The sequence below is a fragment of the Euprymna scolopes genome, chromosome 45, assembly GCF_053919585.1.
Source record: "Euprymna scolopes isolate OS-2025 chromosome 45, ASM5391958v1, whole genome shotgun sequence".
Lineage (NCBI taxonomy): Eukaryota > Metazoa > Mollusca > Cephalopoda > Sepiida > Sepiolidae > Euprymna > Euprymna scolopes.
The window spans coordinates 56,605,758-56,628,615 of NC_136526.1; the positions used below are offsets into that span (position 1 = coordinate 56,605,758).

Below are 22,858 nucleotides of genomic sequence, written 5' to 3' on the forward strand. Positions count from 1 at the left end.
TATCCAGCTCCCCTACTCCCCGGGGAGTTAGTCCCATTTCCCCTTCACTCCTCACTTTAAAAATCGGCCTTGTGCCTAATTTGCTCAGTGGGGGAGCAAATAAATACCTCAAAGTGTAGTATCTGTTCTGCGGCTGTTCACTTAAGATAATTTGTACCAGTCAATGGAGGGGAAACCATCTATACTGGGACAATTATCATTTTTGGTCACAACCAGTGCCCCCTTTTTACCCTACTTTTAGGGGGACTGGGTTCCCCCACATTAAAAACGGCCTTGTGCCTAAGTTGCTTTCGTAGGGAAGCAAATGAATACCATAAGTGGTGACCATTGTTGTACGTGTAAAGGCGACCATATATTTTTTTTTTAAATAAATATCTTCCCTCTAAAAAAAATTACCAGACTCACCCTCTTTTTTTGAGAGGCTAGTAAAGTCTAGCGTTGTTTAAAGTTGAGCACGGAGTCATGTGAAATGATCTTTAAGGACCCGGGGGGCGGGGGTGATTTGATATGCATTGAAGCGTTCGCCCCTCCCCCCAAAAAGGATCTTACCTAAAGTCGAGAGGGCTGGGAGTTCTTAGAACAGAATTGACCAGGTCGGAATTTAGAATGTCGTACGAACGCAGGCAAGAATATTTGGCGCTTCTTCGCTTCTAAACTACTAGCATGGGTGCCCGGCGTTGCCCGGGTGTTTAGAGGTGTATGCTGAGCAAAAAAAAAAAGGGGGCAATTTTTTAAACTTTGACCCCTATTACGACCCCTGAAAATTTATTGTTTTGGCCTCAAATCAAGTTATTACGTTAGATCCATGTCCACGGAACCTATATCTAAAATTTCAAGGGTGTAGACCCAAAATTGTCGGAGGAGTTTGGTAGAGTTCTTAAAGGTCAAATCGTTGAAATTTGACCCCTTAACAGCCAAATTTCTGGCTGACACCCGTCACATCGATTTTCCCAAATCTCAGTACCCGGTATTTCAAATTTCGAGTCTATAGACTAAAAATTGACAGAGTTATTGCATAGGGAAATGTACACAGACACACAGACAGACAGACACGTTCACTTTTATGGATATATAGATTGGGAAAAGATTTTTGGAAATCGTAAAACTGAATTGCACATGGAAATAATGGAATCTACGTATTCCTCGTATTTTTAAGATGATTATATCCAAAAATTACGAAAATTGATAAGCTAGAAAATTATTTATTAAAGAAAATAAAAAATAGAGTTTGATGAAAACGATCGTATTTGCTTATGTAAGACCTAGAAGAGTTCAAAAGGGAGGTAATTTTCCGTTTTAATTTAAACAAAGATGCGGCAATTTTTAACACAATTTAAATTGTTTGTTTTTTTTGTTTGTTTTTTTTAATAATTCAGTAATATTCAGGTAACTTCGACTGCATGATATGGAAACTACCATTGTAGTTTATTAGAATTGACAAAAAAAAAAAAAATCAGTTTAAACCATTGTTTTTTTGGGGTTTTTTTTGTAAAATTTTACATTAAGCCCCGTCTCACGTTCGTATATAACGAAATTTTTTTTTGTAGATTTCGGTGTGCTAAAAACGAATCTGAAAACCGTTTCCGTCGCAAAAAAAAAAAAAAAATAGTTTTCATGATATGAAGAAATTACTTTTTCGAAAAGTGGGTGATCACTTTTCCATGTAAATTTAACTTAAAATGAGTACTCACTTTCTGGCCACCTGAGAGAGGGGGCATTTTAGTGTTTATTGGCTAAAAGGTTTCGATTTATTTTTTTCATCTTTCAATAAAGACACGAGGAAATTAAAAAAATAAAGAAAAATTGGTATTATTCTACTTTAAGGCTCGTCTCACATTTTTATAGATAAAAAAATAGTTTTTTGTAGTTTTTGGTGTGCTTTGAAAGAATATGGTAACCGTTTCCGTCGCAAATTTACCATTTGTATGGTATTAACACCTTAGCTCTGGGACTATTTTCCATTTCACCGCCCAGCCTTCGTTTACGCTATGCGCGAGCATAAAAAAGCTATCAAATGTGCACTCGCGTACTAAACTGCCTTGTCAACGTGTAGTATTGGCGAAAATTTAAGATTTTAAAAAAGCAAGTAGTTTTCCAAATATTAAACCATGTAATTCTAGTAATTGTCTGTATTTTTGAGATGAGGTGTTTTCATTGATTGAGATTGTCGGACTGACTTCCTCATCTTGTTTGTTAATGTCACAACGTTTCGGCCGTTTTGCCCTTCGGCCTTCATCAGGGATTTTGTATCGAACTGGGGAACCGTTTGTTAGGAGTCTCGAACCCAACCCTTTATTATTACGGGGGTACCGTGTTCGGACTCCAGCTAGGCTCTGGGACATAGTTGCTGATTCTCTGTTTTGAATGTTACTTTTTCACTGCTTCGTTCAGGATTGAACTCAGCACCTTTGGGTAACTGTAAACTTTGATACAACGTCTAAGACCACTCGGCCATATGTCACTTGTCACCAAGTGACATATGGCCGAGTGGTCCTAGACGACGTTGTGACGTTAACAAACAAGATGAGGAAGTCAGTCCGACAATCTCAATCCATGTAATTCTATGTTATCACGAGTGAGCATTTATTTGCGCACGAGCGTAGGCCATGTGCGCGCACAAAATGGCCACCCGTGATAACATAGAATTACATGGTTTAATATTTGGAAAACTACTTGTATTTCATCTAATTTTAATTTTTCGCCAATACTGCACTGTGACAAGGCAGTTTGGTATGTGAATGCACATTTAACAGCCTTCCTTTATGCTCGTGCGTAGCGTAAACGAAGGATAGGCTGTGAAATGGAAAATAGTCCCAGAGTTCAGGGGTTAATACCATGCAAAAGAAATAAAAAAACTTTGGTAAATATCCAGATACGCTACTACAGAACACCGACCACTCTAATTTGTTTTTTTTTTTATAGGTAATTGAGGCCGCTGACAACGAATCTGATAGTCAAACTTACCGTTTGCATGGTATTAACCCCTGAACCCACGAACTACTTTCCACCATTTTGCAGCTTCCGTTTACGCTACGCGCATGCACGCTGTAGCATAAACGACGGCTTCACCAAGCAAACTACGTTGGGGGAGGGGATTATTTTTTTTCCAGGACATAGAATTTTCTAATTTTCAAAAATGCATTATAGCACTTTTGGGGTGGAAAATTTAAAATTAGCTGAAAAAGAAATAAAATAAGAAAAGGAAAGCACTCCAAGTTGGAGTGTGTGTGTGTGGGGGGGTGTAATTTATCTGGGTTTTTTTTTTACCTGGAACATAGAATTTTCAAATTTTCAAAAATTAACGCACCGACATTTACCAATTAGAACACCATTTAATATTTTCCGAAGATTTTACTGTTTACATTGGGGGCGCGAGCAGGGGGGGGGAGCGGATGTGATGTTGGGGCGCGCGTCCCCCAATTTGTTGTACTTTTCTTTAACTGTAAGTCATTAAAAAAATGTTAGTCCGTAATTTTTTGATTGGTATGCCATGTGAGAAAGCAGTTTGCTAGGTGAAGCAAGCCGTCGTTCATGCTTTAGCGCACGCGCGTAGCGTAAACGGAAGCTGCAAAATGGTGGAAAGTTATTCGTGGGTTCGGGGGGTTAATACCATACAAACGGTAAATTTGCCCCAAGTTTGACTATCAGATTCGTTGTCAGCGTATCTGGATATTTACCAAAACTTGTTAGCCAATAAACACATAAAAAATGCTCCCTCTTTCAGGTGGCCAGAAAGTGGGTGCTCATTTTAAGTTAAATTTACATGGAAAAGAAATCACCCACATTCCGAAAAAGTAATTTTTTTCATCCCATGAAAAATATTTTTTTGCGACGGAAATGGTTTTTAGATTCGTTTTTAACAAGCCGAAATCTACAAAAAATATTTTGTTATATACGGACGTGAGACGGGTCTTAAAGTAAAATAATACTGTTTTTTTTTTTTATCTGAAAACTCCATTTATCGACTATAAAATCCCGTCCCAATAATGGAGAAGCGCCAGAATACTTTTTTAATTCCACTGTTTCCAATCTAAACTGCGTACCTGCCAGATTTTTATCTATACAGGGTGTACAGAAAGTCCTTGGACCAATTCAAAAGTGGTTTATTAATAGAAAATTACAAAAATATAAATTAAACATCAATGAAAATTATAAGTTAGAAAACCAAGAATAAATTCAAATTATTTATTTTCAATGTGATGGCCCTTCCTTTCGATTAGACGTTCAATTCTCTGTCTGGAGTTACCAACCGAGGCACGCAGCGTTTTCTGAGGTATTTTAGCCCATTCATTCATAAAAGATGTCTTCAAAGCATCAACACTTGGATGAGCAACAGAACAGACCTTTGCCTCCAACAAAGACCACACCGAAAAATCCATGGGATTCAAATCAGGCGATGCAGGAGGCCACATCTCCTTACTCCAGAATCTTGGAAAATGACGTTGGCACAAGTCCTGAGCTTTTCTGGAAGTGTAGGATGGTGCTCCATCTTGTTGGAAGGTGAAAGGCTGATCTTTGAAGTGTTTCTTCATCTCTTCAAATGCTGGAACCAAAATATCGTTAATGTAGCGATCTGTGTTGATCTTAACCCCCTGCTCCACGAAAATCTGAGGCGACTTCCAAGATTTGGAGACTGCAGCAGCCCACACCATGAGGGAAGACGGCTTTTGTCGGCGGAAAACTATTCTCATGGAGTAATCAATGTCTGCTGAAGATTTTGCGTAAACTCTGTCGTTCTGATTGTTAACAGTCGCTTCAATTATGAAGAGTTTTTCATCAGAAAAAACGATCTCTCGCTTTGCCGTGCCAGCCTTCAGTTCTCCAAGAAGAAGCTTTGCTCTTTCAAGTCTCTTGTGCTTTTGGGCAGGTGTGAGGTACTGCCTCTTTCTCATCTTGTAGGGGGACAACTGGAGATCGTTTTTTACGATGGTTCTCATCGAGGTCACGCTCACATTCATGTCTTTAGCCATTTGTCTAGCAGATCTCTTCGGGTTCCTCCTTACCCTCTCTCGGACAGCTTTAATCACCTTCTTTGTTCGAGCAGTGCAAGGTCTTCCACTCCTAGGACGGTCTTCAGATGTATTAAGTTCCTTAAATCTGTTCACAACATGGTACACGGTGGATTTAGCCACTTTCAAGAGCTTAATAATCTCTGAGTTTGTCCTTCTCGCGCAATGAAGCTGAATTATGGCCTCTCGTTTGCTCATTTTTCTGAAAGTTTAAACAAAATTATTTTAATATTTTTGTTGAAAATAATTAGATCAATAGTTAGACTAAATACTTACTTTATTCGAAAAGAGAAAAAAGGATTTTAACAATATTTAATTTTAAAACTAAAAATGGTCCAAGGACTTTCTGTTCACCCTGTATATTTCTCTCATGTCATTTGTTATTCGAGTTTTTCACTGTTTCCATGTTTACCGCAATTTGAGGAATCCGAAGAAGAGACACTTTATTTTGTTTACTTTTTTTTCACAAGGAACTAATTCTTTTCGAACACCGGTTGCTAGATTCTCTCTGTTCTTTTTCCTCTTTGTCTTTACATAAAAGTTTTCGCATTTTACATTTTCTTCTAGATTTTTTTTTTCAATCGTTTCTCAAAAATCCAAGCATTTTTAAGGTAAGTAAATTTGGGTTTGTATTACTGTACACACAGATTCGAAAAAGTTGTCACAAAACAAATATAGAACAAATAAATGTTATCAAAGGCAAGATAAGTTACTTTTCTACCTAACTGGATATGTTTTTAGTGTTTATATTTAATGTAACATGTTTATTCAGCTCGAAAAAGATACAGTGTTTACCGATGTATTGGAAAATTTAAAATGGCGGCCGACTCTCTCTTTGGGGCGGTAAGTTTGGGAAAATGAGTTATAAATAAATAAATAAAAAAAAAACAGTCAAAATACTGTTATTAAAAACCCGCCGAATATATGTCGGCCTATGTCACGGTAACATATATTGAGCGAGTTTCTAACAGTATTTTGTCTGTTTTTTTATTTATAACCCATTTTCCCAAACTTACCGCCTCAAAGAGAGAGTCGGCTGCCATTTTAAATTTTCTAATTCATCGATAAACACTGTATCTTTTTTCGAGCTGAATAAACATGTTTAGGTGTATCAGAATTTTTGTAGGAATTTTTGACACCCCTAACACGAAACTGCGAATAAAATATAAAAATCTCGTAATTTCTCCGTTAAAAGTGGGTTATTTATTTTCTTTATGGATTATACTTCCAAAATAAACTATTAAAGTTGTTTTAAAAGTAATAGAATTTTTTTTTAAACAGTAATGAATTTTCCGAACTCAATATTTTTTCAATTTAAAAATCTATCAAAATTTTTCTATTGATTCTATTTTTATGTTCTTTCCAATAAACCGAATATAATATTTTAGACAAACGTTTTTTTTTAATTCAACCCCCCCATTTTCAAGTGTCTATTAAAAAGTAAATAATTAATTTACTCACAAATTGAAGAGAAAAGGTCAATAAATAATATATTCAAATTTAAAACCAAAAAAAACATAGTGTTTTTTAGAATTTTACCTGTAAAGTTTGAAGTTTAAAACCTTTTTTTTTAAACCACGTTATTTGTTTTTTCTTTTCTTTTTTTAATGGAACCTTAGTCCTTGCTCCTTTAATTGAAAAGAAAAATTAGGGCTTGAATTACATTTTTCGAGGAGTTATAAGCTTGGAAAGACAGGGGGTCGAATAATTCACGCCTCCCATTTTGAAATGTCTATTAAAAAGTAAATAATTAATTTACTCACCAAAGTGTTATAGATCAAAAATTGAAGAGAAAAGGTCAATAAATAATATATTCAAATTTAAAACAAAAAAAAGAACTGTTTTTTTTTAGAAATTTACCTGTAAAGTCCGCTGTTTAAAACCTTTTTTTAAACAAAAAAAAAACACCTTTTTTTTTAATGAAACCTTGGTCCTTGCTCCTTTAATTGAAAAATAAATTAGGGTTTGAATTACATTTTTCGAGGAGTTATAAGCTTGGAAAGATGGGGTGGAATTATTCACTATTTTCACGAAATTTCTGACACACCTAAGGTTACATTAAATATAAACACTAAAATATATCTAGTTAGGTAGAAAAGTAACTTATCTTGCCTTTGATAACATTTATTTGTTATATATTTGTTTTATGACAACTTTTTGCTTATGCAGAGAAAGTATCATTCTATTTTTTAAAATATTATTTTCAATTTAAATTCAAGTTTTACTATATCTTTTGTTTATAAAATTGTTAGGTGAAAGTACAGAATAGTTCCCTCTCTTCCCCGGGTATATTATGGCTTTTTGAAAAAATTTTTTTTTTTTTTTAAATTATTTCGACATTTGAAAGGGGTGCTCACTTTTTAGTTTCAACGTTCTTGTAAATCGGGCACCCATTTTTTTTTTTTTTTTTTTGTATTGTCCAAACACGGAAGTTAATTATTGCTCCCATCCCCCCCCTTTTTTAAAAAAATTCTTGCTTGCTTTTTCCATTGTGAAATCGTGCTAATAAATAAATTATGGCTAATTCCGGAAACCCAAGATGGAGAATGAAGAAACTGAATGAAACGACGATAAACTCACCTTTCATAAAAACCAATAAATTAAAACACACACACACACAAACTCACTTTTCATTAAGTACGGACAAAAATGGGGGACCTAGTTTTGAAAGCCGATTTATAATAATTTTTTTGTACGTTTCCGACTACTTTTTGATTGTATTTGAAAGATTAATGACTAAAGTTAATTTCCTACAGAGAGGGAAAAATATTTGTACACGTGAAAAAAAAAAAAAGTTATGAAAATGTTTTCATGGCGAGCTAACCAAATTCAGCTAAATTTTGAAGTCAAATAAATTCATTGTAAACATCCTTTAAAAGATAAAAAGTCCTTCAATAAAAGATAAAAAAAATAATTTTCTGGGTCTATTTCAAAGTAATTAGTAAAGTACTAAGATATTTAATTAAATTAAAAAAAAACACCTTGTTTATACAAAATACAGCTTAATTATTCCTCCAAAACAAGTAATTATGCCGTTCAGTAAAACGCAACCAATAAAAGTTTCTAAACACTAATATACAGAAGCCCAAAATTTCAGTCAATCAAAACGCTGTTTTAAAATGAAGTCATGATAGTAAAAGTGGGTAGGGGGTGTCAGATTTCTCCCCCCCCCCCCCAGACGTGCATCCATACATTCCTATTCTGAACGTTTGTATCAATTTTTATAATTTTTTAATTTAATTATTTTTATGTTCCTGTTTTATAATTAATTTTTAAAAAAATTATTGTTCGAGATTATATAAAAATTATATTACGCCGAAAGTTTCACATTTTTGTGAGCAAGGAAATTATTAAAATCTTGCATATAAAAATTATGCGAAACCTGTAATTTAAAAAAAAAAGTAGAAATATTAATGCTCTTATAATTTTTTTGTGTGAAAATATTAGATAAGCAATGCTTAATTCAATGGTAATATCGGTAGTTCGAGGAATTCATTTTTCTTCAAGTTATATCGACTTCATTAATACAGACTCTAGGGCTTTTTTGTAATGTTCCTATAAAAATTATTTTATTTTTATTGTTACAAATTACGATGGTTTATTTATATAAAAAAAGCAAAAATAAATTCTTGCGTTTTTTATTTACTACTGAAAATCATAACTTTAGTAAAGGTATTTTTTGTTTAAAGAAAATAATACATTTCCACTAAGATTTAAATAAAAATAAGTAGTTCATTATATTCTGCGATCATTATTTGATAAATACTGAAAATTTGATTAAAATTGGTTAATTTCCTGATTTTTGGTGAATTTTTAAGTAAAGGGAGGGGTCAAAATGTTCATTCATTTTGCCCGTATCTATTTTTCATCAACCAAAAACTAAGTTAAAAAAAAAACTCGAAATTTATTTTCATAAAAAACAAAAAGTTTTTAAAAAATTTTTTTAATCATTTTCATTATTGTATTTGTTTGTGAGAAACAAGATAAATATTTCTGACTTACAAATGCGGTAGGTTCATGTCATTTTTACTTTCTATGGTTTTGATATTCCCGCATTTTTATTGGTTACAAAATGGGTGACTGATTTACCAGAACGTTGTAACTAAAAGTGAGCATGCCTTTCAAATATCGAAATAATGATTTTTTTTTTTTATAATATTTTTCATAATCTGGTTAATTAGTGTCCAGTCAATAATAATCCATTGAAAAAATTTCAAAAAAAACTTATCAGTATACAAATTACGTATGGTGTGATGGTTGTACAATGCCTGGCTTTCTAAATAATAACGGTATTATTTCAGCACAGATACTTCTCTGTATTATTCAGAAGAAAATATTTTAAAACAGCGACACGTTTTTGGGCAGACCTTAATGAGCCCTCCCCCCTTCTGCCACTGCCATAAAATTAATTCCTTTTCATGTTTTCTTATTTTTTCTCTGCATTATCATCGATAACAGACTTAATTTTCATATTAGCAGGAAAAAAAAATGTTTAAAAAGTTTATTTGATGACTTTTAACGAGGAGGATCACTTTTCAATTATAACGTTCTATTAAACTGATACCCCACTTTGGTATCGTCCTTCCTTATAAATTTTTCTTTAATAATTAATATCATCCAAAAACACAAAAAAAACCTATGATATAAATTGGCGTACATATGGAAGCAGTAGTCTCTCTGTAATATTTTTAGCCCTCTTTCAATTTAGGGAAACAGAAATATGAGGAAAAAAAAATGGGACATAAGTCATGTTACACAGGCAATAAGAATGCCACTGGATTGGATAGTGAAATTGACGTCATTACTATAAAATATTGCTAGAATTTAAAAATTGAAATTATTGTAAAAAGAATTTAATTACTAAGTATTTAATAATTATTAGTTTAAAAATAATTATTGTAAAATAATTTTTACGAACGTAAAATCATATTTAAGTAACACAATTTGATTGCGTATTTATAATGAACTATTTTGACACAATTCGATTGCGTATTTATAATGAACTATTTTGACACAATTCGATTGCGTATTTATAATGAACTATTTTACTTTATTTTAAAATTAAAAAAAGTTAATTAGATCTCCAGTTTTTATGATAAAATATTGATAGCATTTAAAAATTGAAATTGTGAAAGAAAGGGTACTTGTACAGTTTAATCAACACATCAAAAAATGAAAATATCGAAAAAAAAAAAAAAAGGGGGTTATATTGTACATACCCGTTTTGGACTGAAGATCTAAAAAAAAAAAGCCCTGTCGGTGGAGCATTAGAATACGCCGACTGCCCCCCTGCAGAGGGTAAATGTCACTCAATGGGGGTCCTGGATATGACCTTAAACTATATCCAGTGGTGAGGCCCCAGCTTGTGGGCTTTGGGGAGTGTGGAGCCACCCTTTAATTACTATTGCTCCCAGGTCCACTCTGACCCGGAGTGGTAGTACCTGTTAGGGTCCCAACTATGGGTTGAATAGAAACTGACGTGAAAACAACAAATATATTCTATTAAAAAAAAATTTTCTTCAGAATCTTTGGATTCGGCATTAAATAACCCGAAAAGGGTTGATATGCCATAAAACAAAAACAACCAACTGAAAAAAAAATTTCAGTTAATTTGATTGAGTAGTTTTTTTTTTTTTTTTTTTTTTACAGACATGCCAGCACGTTGAAGGTAGCCATCTTTCAATTTTTTGAACATGCTATGGGGAGATAACTCAATCTAAAGCATCGACACTCCCTCTCCATCTTTAATACTAGCTTTTCTTCCTAAAAATCGACACATGGCTAGATTTTGATCAGTATCAAAACAAATTGTTTTTTGCAGTAAAAAAAAAACTATTTGATGAAATTAACCAAAATTTTTTTTTCAGAGGACTTCATTCCATAACGTACAATTTAAACTTTTTTCTGATATTTTCATTTTTTTAATGCCTTGATTAAACTGTACAAGTGCCAAATAAATTCCTTTTCAGGTTTTCTTATTTTTTCAGCGATTTATCGTCGATAACAGACTTAATTTTCATATTAGCAGGAAAATTTTGTTATGAAAAAGTTTATTAATGACTTAAAGTGGGGGATCACTTTTCAATTATAACATTCTATTAAACTGATACCCCACTTTGCGGTCGTTCTTCATTATAACTTTTTCTTTAATAAATTAATTCAGTTTAAATTATTACAATTTCTCTTTGTTCTTCCATACCACATTGGACATGTAAGGATAGTTTTACTGATTGGTCACAAAATGGGTTACCATGTGGAAAAAATAAGGGAAGGACCAATGCCAAGAAGGAGTGGAGGTCCGAGAAAGTTGGTTCTATCCTAGGGCATTTTTGACTTGGCCATTTTACATCGTTACTGGGAGGCTCTGGCCCTTGGACATATATTGAACATGGCTTGGGCCAAGGAGGTGGGTCATTGCTGCACGCCACTGCACTGATAGAGTTCTGAGGGGTGCCGCCGCCTGCAGTGTTCCCTCTCTGCCCGGTAGTTTCTTACATTGCGTCTATTCATGTTACGTGACACGATAGGTTGCTAGAAGTACCTCGGTAAGCACTTTATCTTTTACCAGTTGATTGCCAACATACATGTACCTTTTCAAGTCTGAGTGTGATAATGAGGTATGCTATGGACGGGGGCCTCTGCAGGATGTGGATGTCGTTGGTTCCTTTTGCAGCTTGTCCAACAACTCACCACAGAGTCAATGCATTGTATTTCCTCATCTAGCTGTTAACTGACTCACAAGTTGGGGGTCATGAAATAACAGTCATTTCGCAACCTTGATACTGGCCCCTTCTCAGACCATCCAACCCAACTCTGGTAGCGGTCAGAATTAAATTTTCGACAATAAAATTAATAAAACATTATAATTGAAAAGTGATCCTCCATGTTTACAACCATAAAATAAACTTTAAAAAAAAATCTGGTTAATATGAAAGTTAAGTCTGTTATTGACGATAATCCGCAGAAAAAAAAAAACGTAAAGAGGAATTAATTTTACAGCCGGGGTGGGGGGGGGAGCTCTTTCAGGTCCCCTGTTTCTTTGCACTTATACAGAGAAGGTACCATGCTGAAATAATAGCGCTATTATTTAGAAAGCCATTCTTAATATGAGAATGGAAGGTGTTTAGTAATTATTCTCTTAACAAACGATGCCTTAAAACCTGAATTTAGCTTAATAAGTGAAATTTTTTTTTAAAATAGCACGGTACCTCCTCCGCATAAACACCCGTGGTGCTTCTTTGTTATACCAGCTTTAACTCAATAAAACGAGAAGAATGAAAAGGAAAAAAAGAAAAGAAGGCGCTAGAAAGAGAGGTAAATTAAATGATAGGAAAACCATTTGCGTTTCTTAACTTTTGAGATGAGGATTTGTTATTCGTATTATTCGGATCCTTCAGATTGATATTCTCATCTTGTGTCATTTGCACAACGCTTTGTCGATCTCAGGGATGTTTCTGTCTTTTCTTTTCGCTGCGACCTCTATCTCACAGAAGAGATGTTGTGAGTTTGTCTCTGCTTTATCGTTATTTTCCTGGAAAGTGTTCGACTGAGCTTCAATCTATGGTCCCCCCTCGCCAAACTTTCACAAGAAACACTAGACTAGCTGAAAACATTATCAATAATTTTCCACACTCTTTATCTCTGCCTAAACCTAAACATAGATTCCATGATCAAAACTTCTTTCTTAGAACTGCACGCCTGTGGAATTGTCTTCCGTTTTCCTGCTTTCCAGCTCTCTATAATATGGTTGTCTTCAAGTCTAACGTAAACAAGTTTTGGATGAGCCGTTCCATATAAGTAAACAAATTTACCAAATTTCCATTAACGATTACTATATTGTCCAATTTCTACTGTACACTCTTTAACCCTTATTCTCTTTGCCTTGATAAGTGGTGTTGCCTATGTAAAAAAAATGGTTTTGTTTAAGTTCAGTCTGTGATTGTCTACAAAGGATTTACTTTTGTGCAAACCATTTTGCTTCATGTTGAATTCCCCCTTAACAAATATTTTCTATTTCTGAAAAACAAAAAGACAAGTTCAGATAGTGTGTTTAAGGACGGCAGCCCCTCAATTTAAGTCAAGGGTTATCTCCCTTGTTTATCATACTAAATTGGTTGCACAACTCAACCACATAAATACATATGATAAAACTCGATAATTCGATAAATTCTGTTTTATTTGTAATAATTTTTCTACAACATAATTTTTTACAATTCATACTAATTTCGCCATGACACATAGGTATGCAATAAGGTTTTCTCCTGAAATGCATTGGTTTAAAACATCACTGATATAAACAAACTTCAGAATTCTTGACAATTGCCGGTCTTGTTTTGAAACATAAATGTAGCAATAACATACTTAATTTTCAAGAGTCTACAATAATTTTAAATGCTTGTACAAAAAAGTTTGAAAACTTATTTATGGTACCTCTTACATTGGATATGTTTTTTTTTTTTAATGAAATTTGATTTTGGTCTGAAGGCCTGCAGCAAGCGTCAGAGGAAATTTGAATTTAATCAACTTTGCATTTCCCAAGTCACATGAGAAAGAAGCTTTGTTTATGGAATCTACGTTTAGGTTTAGGCACAGATAAAGAGTGCGGGAAATTAGTAATAGTGTTTTTTTTGCTAGATGGGTGTTTCTTGTGAAAGTCTGGCGAGGGGGGGGACCATAGATTGGAGCTCAGCCGAACACTTGCCATGAAAATAACGATAAAGCAGAGACAAACTCACAACATCTCTTCTATGAGAAAGAGATTGCAGGGAAGAGAAAAGGATATTCCCTACGAGGCTACAAAGTCTATTTTGAACTCTATCAAGGCAGGATAAGTCCTTTCTAGCAGCTCCTGCCCAGATGTGGCAGCAGTACTCTATCTCTCAATATAATTTACACACTCCCCCCTCTCTCTCTCTCTCTCTCTCTCTCTCTCTCTCGATCCATTCTCTAACATTCCATCTATCCTTATTTTCAAAAAATGTACGCATTTTTAAATTCTAGTACATTTTTTTATATCTACACAATCACACGGCTAAGAAAGATCAGGCTAAAAAAAACAAAAAACAAAACTTTTTTTCTCAAGTCAGCCCTTTTCCAACTGACTTCATAATTTTATTTTTTAGACCAGACTCTCTATCTGATCTCCCTGGCATATTCCTTTTGGGTGTAGGGTAGTACCTCCTATAACTCACGTCAGTTGCTTTATTCAGCCACCCTTATGCCGTAAACTGAGGTCTCATTTTACCTCTTTACAAAATCAGCAACTCTTCATCCAAATGTGTCCTTGATCCTTTCTTCTGCATGGTTCTTTTATTAATTAGAGCTTGGTTTTCGTTTTGGGACATTCTTAAAGCTCATTTATCTTTGTGGTTGGCTTCCAAAGTTTAAGATATACCTTTCATCCACTGATTCACTTGGATTTCCTTGCTTGGACCTTTGGAACTTGATGAAGACTTAGAAAATATCACCCTTAACTAACTAATCCCTTTGCACCAAAATTCCTTTTTGTGCACTAAATTCTAGCTAATGGCCCGATTTTTGTGATTTTTCTTTTCTCTCATCAGAGCTTCCAAGATCCAGTAGAGATATCCCACATTCATGCGTCTCTAAAAAAAAATATAAGGTTATATCTTCCTACATACTTACGGTATATTTTACTTTTCTCTCACTTCATTATGCTATATGTGATTAGCCTTTTGGACTGTCATAGCCCTTTTTTTCATAAGAAAATCTTGTATCCTTCCAATGCCTGCTTTTTTAATTTATTGTGCCGAGACTTATCCTCTGCTCAAAGCCATTACATGTGGCATGCTTTAAAAAGCACACAATATCGCAGGTTCTCATCTGTATTTTTCTAATTAGGGACACCTCTAGTGCTTATCATCTCCCTAGCAAGTTACTCTTCTCGCGAAAAATGTTATGGGCATCATAAAAAAAAGCAAAAATCAATTGTCAAAAAGAAAATTTCTTTCAGCTACTCACATCTGAAAACTCTCAAAATACCCATTTACGTAACTTATCTTGTCCCCTCTCTAAAATTCTAACTGATTTCTAAGCCAACCATTCTTTATCAATATCATCTTATTTTCTCTAAATCATTTCAATTCTAATGTATATACCTAATAATGACTACACATCCTGAGAAAAATCCCATGAAAAAACGACACAAAAAAAAAATCTACAACAATTTCGAAAATTAGAATAAATATTGACTGAACCTTTAACTCTTCCAAAACTTAAGAACTAGTTGACCCTTATTCAACCCAGTAATGTGTCTTTTTATCTCTTACACTGCTTAAATCTTATTTCTTTCTCTTTTCCCCAATTTTATTATTATTATTACTATCGTTATTACTTAATTAACAACATGTGCTTACTTATTAAATTTTTCATTATTTCAATAAACCCCACAAGGCAAAGATTCACTCTTCCTCCATTCTGCGAAAAAAAAATACATGTCAAGAACAAGAAAATCCTGCACAATACCGATTCGAGAAAACATCAATTATATAAAAAATAAAAATAAAAAATTCTTATAAACATTCACAAAGTCTAATCTCACCACTAATAAAATTTCAAATAAAAAAACAGATTCGTGGCAACCCAAAATTGTCCACGTCAACAAATTCTGAGGTCAGTTGCATCACCTTTACCATCTCACAGAATCTCAAAAATAAAAAATCAGTCATTTACAAAAAATACAAAGACATTTACAATTAAAATACATAGTCGTTTCCAAAAACCAAAAAAAAACGATTCAGTTATAAACTTCCAGACATTCCTTCACAACCAAAAATTCAACAAAAAATGATAATCGATAGAAACTAAAATTGTCCATGTCACCCAACACTGGAGTTTTCTGAAAAAGAAAGAAAAATATCACCTTTTACTTATCCGAGTGATTTTTATTATGGCCTCTTCTGCCATTTACTCTTATGCCACATCAGGGGAATTCCATTTGCTCCCCGATGCCGGAGAGAAATACATTTCACTCTGCTATATTGGAAAAAAGCTTTCAATTAAGTTGTAATTTGTGCAATTTTGTATTTACTTCATAATCTTTTTTTTTTTCATTTGCAGAAAAAAACCTGCTGCTGCAAATTGGTGAACTCGTCTAAGTAATATTTTTGGAAGTGAGAAGTACACATTTCTATTGAATTCTTATTCAACAAATAATGCTGAATTGAAGTTATATTCCTGGGATATATGCAAATTAATCTTTGCAAACAGTTTGGTATTAAAAAAAGCATGAACGAACGCACACTAAAACAGACATTGTAATATGGAACAAGCTTGAAAGAACTGCACTCATTGTCAATGTCACAGTTCCAAATGATTTTGACTTTAATAAAGCTGAATGCAAAAAAGTAACCAAATATCAGGATCTAAAAAATGATTTAAAAAAGACATGGTCTCTATAAGAAAGACACATTATATTAGTGATAGGAGCAACTGGTCTAATAAAAAAAAACTTAATAAATATTTGAAAAAAAATCCTGGAAGACCAAGCTCTAATAAAATACGGTTGACAACCAGAAAGGGTACAACGTCTATAGCCAAAAGAGCACATGGATATAAATTTAAATTATAATGAAATCAAGTGGTAGCTTGAAGAGAGAATTCCAAGGTGAATTTATCTGAGGAAAGCCGCTTCGCTTCTATAAACAACATATTCTACCATAACCCAATCAAGATGGAGAAAACAAAACAAAAACACACATACTCACATTTCTTTAAAAACATTCAGCAAGGAGGAGTGTAAAAAAAAAAGTATCAGGCTGTCCGCTTCTTAGCGTATGTCTTTCTTAACATCACCAGATACAGAGAGGGGAGGTTATATCATGTTCTGCATTGGTTGACAGCTCAGGTATTTACTTTCTTTTTGCTTCTTGCTTGCTGTGTCCTGATTTAATAGAACAGTAGCAGGCTGAGGCTTAAAGAAATTAGCGTAGAGTTTTGCACGGACAAGTTTGAACTCTGGATATAAAAGTGAAATGAAATTAAACCTGATGTGTTATTTCGCTTATTCTCTTAATATTGACACACATCAAGCAACCTCTATCTCACAGAAGAGATGTTGCGAGTTTGTCTCTGATGTATCGTTATTTTCATGGAAAGTGTTCGACTGAGCTTCAATCTATGGTCCCCCCTCGCAAAACTTTCACAAGAAACACTCGTCTAGCTGTAAACACTATCAATAATTCCCCCCACTCTTTATCTGTGCCTAAACCTAAACGTAGATTCCATGAACAAAGCTTTTTTATTAGAACTGCACGCCTGTGGAATTGTCTTCCGTTTTCCTGCTTTCCGGCTGACTACAATATGGTTGTCTTCAAGTCTAACGTAAATAAGTTCTTGATGAGCCATTCCATATAAGTTATCAAATTTACCAAATTTTCATTACTAATGATTATTATATTGTCCAATTTCTACTGTACACTCTTTAACCCTTATCCTTGAGTTGCCTCTTTGACCTTGAAAATGAGTTGATAACCTATGAAAAAAAAGAAAAAGTCCAATGTGAACAAGTTCTAATTGAATCGTCCCCCTAAGTAATCCAAGTTTCAAAATTCCCACTGTTTACTATGCTAAAATCACAATGACTAATGTATACCTATTAACCCTTATCCTCGAGTGGCCTCTGGGCCTTGATAAGTGGTGACACCCATGTAAAAAAAAACCAAAAAAAAACAAAGCATGTTTTGCTTACGTTACATAGTCTGATGGTTCATTTGAGTTGAATATTTTAGGTGGCTTTATTATTCTGCCAAATTTGGATGAGAGAAAATGAAACCAACATTCAAGATTTTATAAATGTCTTGAAATATTTTTATATTTTAAATTAAGTTGTAATGAAATACAGATGGCAGCTAACAAAGGAACAATGTCTTTCGTTAAAAGAGCCGTCAGATATAAATTAACATGATAATGTAATCAAGTGTTAGAGCCAGGAGGAGTTAGCTCCTTTGATTTTTTAAAACTAACTGAAGTAAAATAAAAAAAGAGAAAAAATATACAATTGTAAATGATGTCTGACTGTGTTTACAAACCATTCTGAATTAAATACACATCTGGCATTAAAAAGGCTAAAATTAACCTATTTTGTGCAATTTAGTATTTACTTAACAATCGTTTTTTTTTTATTTTTAGGAAAAAAACTTTCAGTTAAGAATAAGTAAACCTGTCTAAGTAACATATTTTGAATACGAATCCAACTTGATCCAGATTCCAATTAACTCGCAATTTGTGCAATTGTATATTTACTTAAAACCATAAGTTGAGAATTAGTGAACTCGTCAGTTTGGCATTAAAAAACATGAACTTATATCTTTGTCAAAATAAAATGTGCACTTGCAAACAATTTAGAACTGGAATTAATCTGAAGCGTTATTTTTTGTTAAGATTGAGATTCATCATTTCTAACCAGTTCTAATCTAAAGAGAAATATGCAGTCACACATTTTTGTTACGATTGAGATTCATCATTTCCAACCAGTTTTAATCTAAAGAGAAATATGCAGTCACACATTTTTGTTAAGATTGAGATTCATCATTTCCAACCAGTTCTAATCTAAAGGGAAATATGCAGTCACACATTTTTGTTAAGATTGAGATTCATCATTTCCAACCAGTTCTAATCTAAAGAGAAATATGCAGTCACACATTTTTGGTAAGATTGAGATTCATCATTTCCAATCAGTTCTAATATAAAGAGAAATATGCAGTCACACGCAGGTGAAAAAACATAGTATTGTAAACCATGTGCACTCCTGTTTCCAAACCGTTGTGAATTAAATGCACATCTGCAAACACATGCAAAAAAATGCATTACACATGCAAGATTTGCGGACATGCATTTGTGCAGAATTCTTACCTCCAGAAACACCTACGAATGCACAGTAGAGACAAGCCTTATTCATGCATAGAATGCAACGCCGTATTTTCAAGCAGTTCTGACCTCAAAAAACATTCACGAACTCACACCGGAGAAAAACCATATTGCTGTAATGTATGCGGTGACAGATTTACACAGAGTTCAAACTTAAAGAAACACATTCAAACACACACGGGCGAAAAGCCTTATTCATGCGAGATATGTCATGCAGCCTTTTACAGCAGTTCCGACTTCAAAAGACATAGTAGGACACACACTGGTGAGAAACCCTATTCTTGTAAGATATGCATGTCGGCCTTCTCGACAAACTCCAGCCTTAAGCGACACATGTTGACACACAGTGGCGAGAAACCTTTTTCTTGTGAAGTGTGTGGAAAAGCATTTTCCAGCAGTTCTCGACTGAAACAACACATGCAAACTCACATAAAAGACAGATTTCATTCATGTAAACTTTGTACTGCGGTGTTTTCGATCAATACGAGCTTGAGAAGACACATGCTAACCCACACCGGCCAGAAACCATACGCATGCAAAATGTGTCCATTAGCATATACAAATGCTACAAATTTGAAAAGACATATGAAAATACACAAAGAACTACCAGTACCTGATGAATGACTTAAAAATGATGTGGTCGTTAAAAGAAATAAGCATTATACCACTTGCGGTAAAGCTTACTAGTTTAATTAAAATTATTTTTCCCGATTCTGATACAATTTCTGATTCTGATTCTTTATAAATCTCTAATTATTAGATTGTTGTTTTCCCCGATTTTCATAAAAACAACCTAAAAAAACACAAATGTTAAATATGCAGATATTTTCCTAAACGTCAAAATACACTTGTGGAGGATGATCTATCGATTTTAACTTTACTAGTATTTTAAAATCAATTATTATTTTATCATTATTACTAGCAATGGAAGATTTGGATTTAAACAAAATAACAAATGAAAAAGACAAAAGAACTGTTTTGGCATCGGAAAATAGGCATAATTTTTTCTGATTCCGATACCGATTCTGATACCCCCAAATCTGATTTTTCTGATTCTGATTCTGATTAATCGTCCCAACACTAGTAAATACCACTATTGGAAGGTCTTTGGAGAGATGCAACTTGACAGATCGTCTTACATCTGAGAATATGAACCATCATCACCGATAACATCAAATGGAAAAGTGACAGTGTTCTATCACAAAGACAGAAGAGACGTTGCGAGCCTATCCTTGTTTTATCGTTATTTCCATGGCAGGTGCTCGTCTGAACTCCAATCTCTGGTCCCCCCTCGCCAATCTTTCACGAAAAACACCCATCTAGCTGAATCCACTGTGAAAAATTTCCCCCACTCTTTATCTGTGCCTAAATCAAAACGTGGATTCCATGAACAAAGCTTCTTTCTTAGAAGTGCACGCCTGTGGAACTCTTGGATGTCTTCAAGTCCAACGTTAACAAATTCCTAATGAACCGCCCCCTTAAGTAAACACTTCATCAAATCTCCACACTAACGTACTGTACTTGCAATAACCCTTATATCTGAGTGGCTTCTGGGCCTTGATAAGATACATAAAAGACAAGGATATCTGTACAGGCATTGTAATATTGAGCCCAAAAGAACTCATTATCGATGTCACAGTCCTAAATGACTTTGGCCTTAATAGAGTTGAATGGAAAAAGAAAATATCAGGACCTAAAGAATGGTTTAAAAACGACATGGTCCCTTAAAGAACTCAACATTATACTAATTGTGATAGGAGCAACTGGCCTAATGAAAAGAAATATTTAGAAACAATCCCTGGAAGTTCAAACTGGCACGAAATACAGGTAGCAGCCATAAATTCTTATTCTATTCTTAAAACGGCCTGTAGATATAAATTCAAATCATAATGAAATTGGACCTATCGGTGGGGTATTAGAATACGCCGACTGCCCCCCTGCAGAGGGTAAAAGTCCCTCAATGGGGGGTCCTGGATATGACCTTAAACTATATCCAGTGGTGAGGCCCCAGCTTGTGGGCTTTAGGGAGTGTGGAGTCACCCTTTAATTGCCATTGCTCCCAGGTCCACTTTGACCCAGAGTGGTAGTGTTAAAGAGCATCTCTTCTCTCTCTTTCTCTCTCTGGCTCTTTCATACTCTCTCTATTTTCTCTCTCTGTGTCTCTATTAGATAGTAGATCGAGAGAGAGAGGGAGAGGGTGGGAGGAGGTCAGAGAGATATTTTTGTAGTAAATCCACGTTGCAGGAAGTGACGTTTCATCTAACCGGATGTCATGTGATGCTACGTGGTGAAACGTTGAGTCTCTCAGAAAAAGCCGAGCCGAGCAGAAGTCTAAAATGGTTCTCTCCTAAGTAAGGGGGAGATGCGCGCCCCAGACGTGGGACGTGGTAGGTACCCACAGTGGAGACCATCAATGGCGACATCTGCAGATCATGCCTGGGAGAATAAAAGGTTGAAAACCCAACATCTGTCTTCATCTTGTGTATTCCGGCGAAAACAGCAAGAGAGCTCCACCCAGATGAAGACTCTCCCAGAGCAGCAAAACCAGGTATGAACTTCTATATATAAACACATACATCCACAAGTGTCCTAACCACCAGACAAACGGTTTAAGGGATCTTGGGTCCCGTTCTCTCGTCTCTTAACACTTGTAATATCTCTCTCTCATCGTCGTAAACTTTTTCTCTTCATTAGTAAAATGGACACGTCATCACCAGGGTACCAGTATCCTTCAAGTAAAGTGTCCAAAGTCCAAATCCGTTTCTTCTCCCTCCCTTATGTAACAGTAGTACCTGTTAGGGTTCCAACTATGGGTTAAATAGAAACCGACTTGAAAACAACAAATATATTCTATTAAAAATTTTTTCTTCAAAATCTTTGGATTTGGTATTAAATAACCCGAAAAGGGTTGATATGCCGTAAAACAAAAACAACCAACCAACCAACATAATGAAATCAAGTGTTAGCTCCAGAAGGGGTTAACCCCTTGACCTCTTAAAACTAACCAAGGTAAACAAGTATTAAAATAAGAAAACATATCAGGACCTGATGAATGACGTAAAAATGAAATGGTTGCTGAAAGAAATAAGCATTATATCATTTGTGGTGGCAACTCGTTTAATGAAAAAAATCTGAAATAATACTTTGGCAACATTTACAAATGTAACAAAGTTATAACATTTGATAAATTATAAAGGATCCGCATCGAAATGCTAGATAAGATACCATAATAAAAATTACTTTCGTATTATTTGGATTCATCGGACTACTGTTCTTTTTACAATGTTTCAGTTGATGTAACCTCCGACCTTCTATTTTGTCGAACTCAGGAATTTGGATGGAATTTCGAGCAGAACCCTTTATTTACTTCACAGGGGTAGTATGCTCTTGTTCCGCCATCTATGACTGGATAGAGGTGCTAAGTGATTCGCAATTATATTTTTCAGTTGCCCACACTGAGGATTGAACCTTCAACCTTCAGGAGAATATTGCTTTTTATAATTGATTTTTTTCAAGTACTTTAACTGCTGCACCACGGGTCTTTGTGGACAATTCTAGTATGAATTTTAGGAGCCTTAAACCTATTTTTATTTCTAGTTGTAAATATCACTATTTATTACTAATTATTACTATATATTAATGAATATCTATCTCTATACTTATTACTTATGAAAATCACACTCAAGATGAGAACAGAAGTCCGATGAATCCAAATAATATGATTAACTTTATTGGTAATGGTGAATAAAAGGAGACAGGAACTTTTAAACACACCGGAAGTTGGCACACGTGTCTCTCAATTTAGCTATGGAAGCACAGAATCGATACAATTTACAGATTGTAGGTTGCAGTTTCTTTGTCTGAGCAGTGCCCATACTGGAGGATTGTCCTGAGCATTGTACCCAGATATATCTTCTGCTTAGCACAACAAAATACGAAAGTATGAACAGAGTTATTTCTGT

General features: G+C 34.4%; 1 long non-coding RNA gene across 1 annotated transcript; it reads left to right on the forward strand.

Annotated features, from left to right (window-relative positions):
• The first annotated feature begins 5,494 nt into the window (after positions 1-5,494).
• Positions 5,495-17,521, forward strand: LOC145269714 (uncharacterized). Its single transcript, XR_013865185.1, has 2 exons — positions 5,495-5,620; positions 16,089-17,521. It is a non-coding gene; the product is annotated as an uncharacterized LOC145269714 (long non-coding RNA).
• The last annotated feature ends 5,337 nt before the right edge of the window (positions 17,522-22,858 follow it).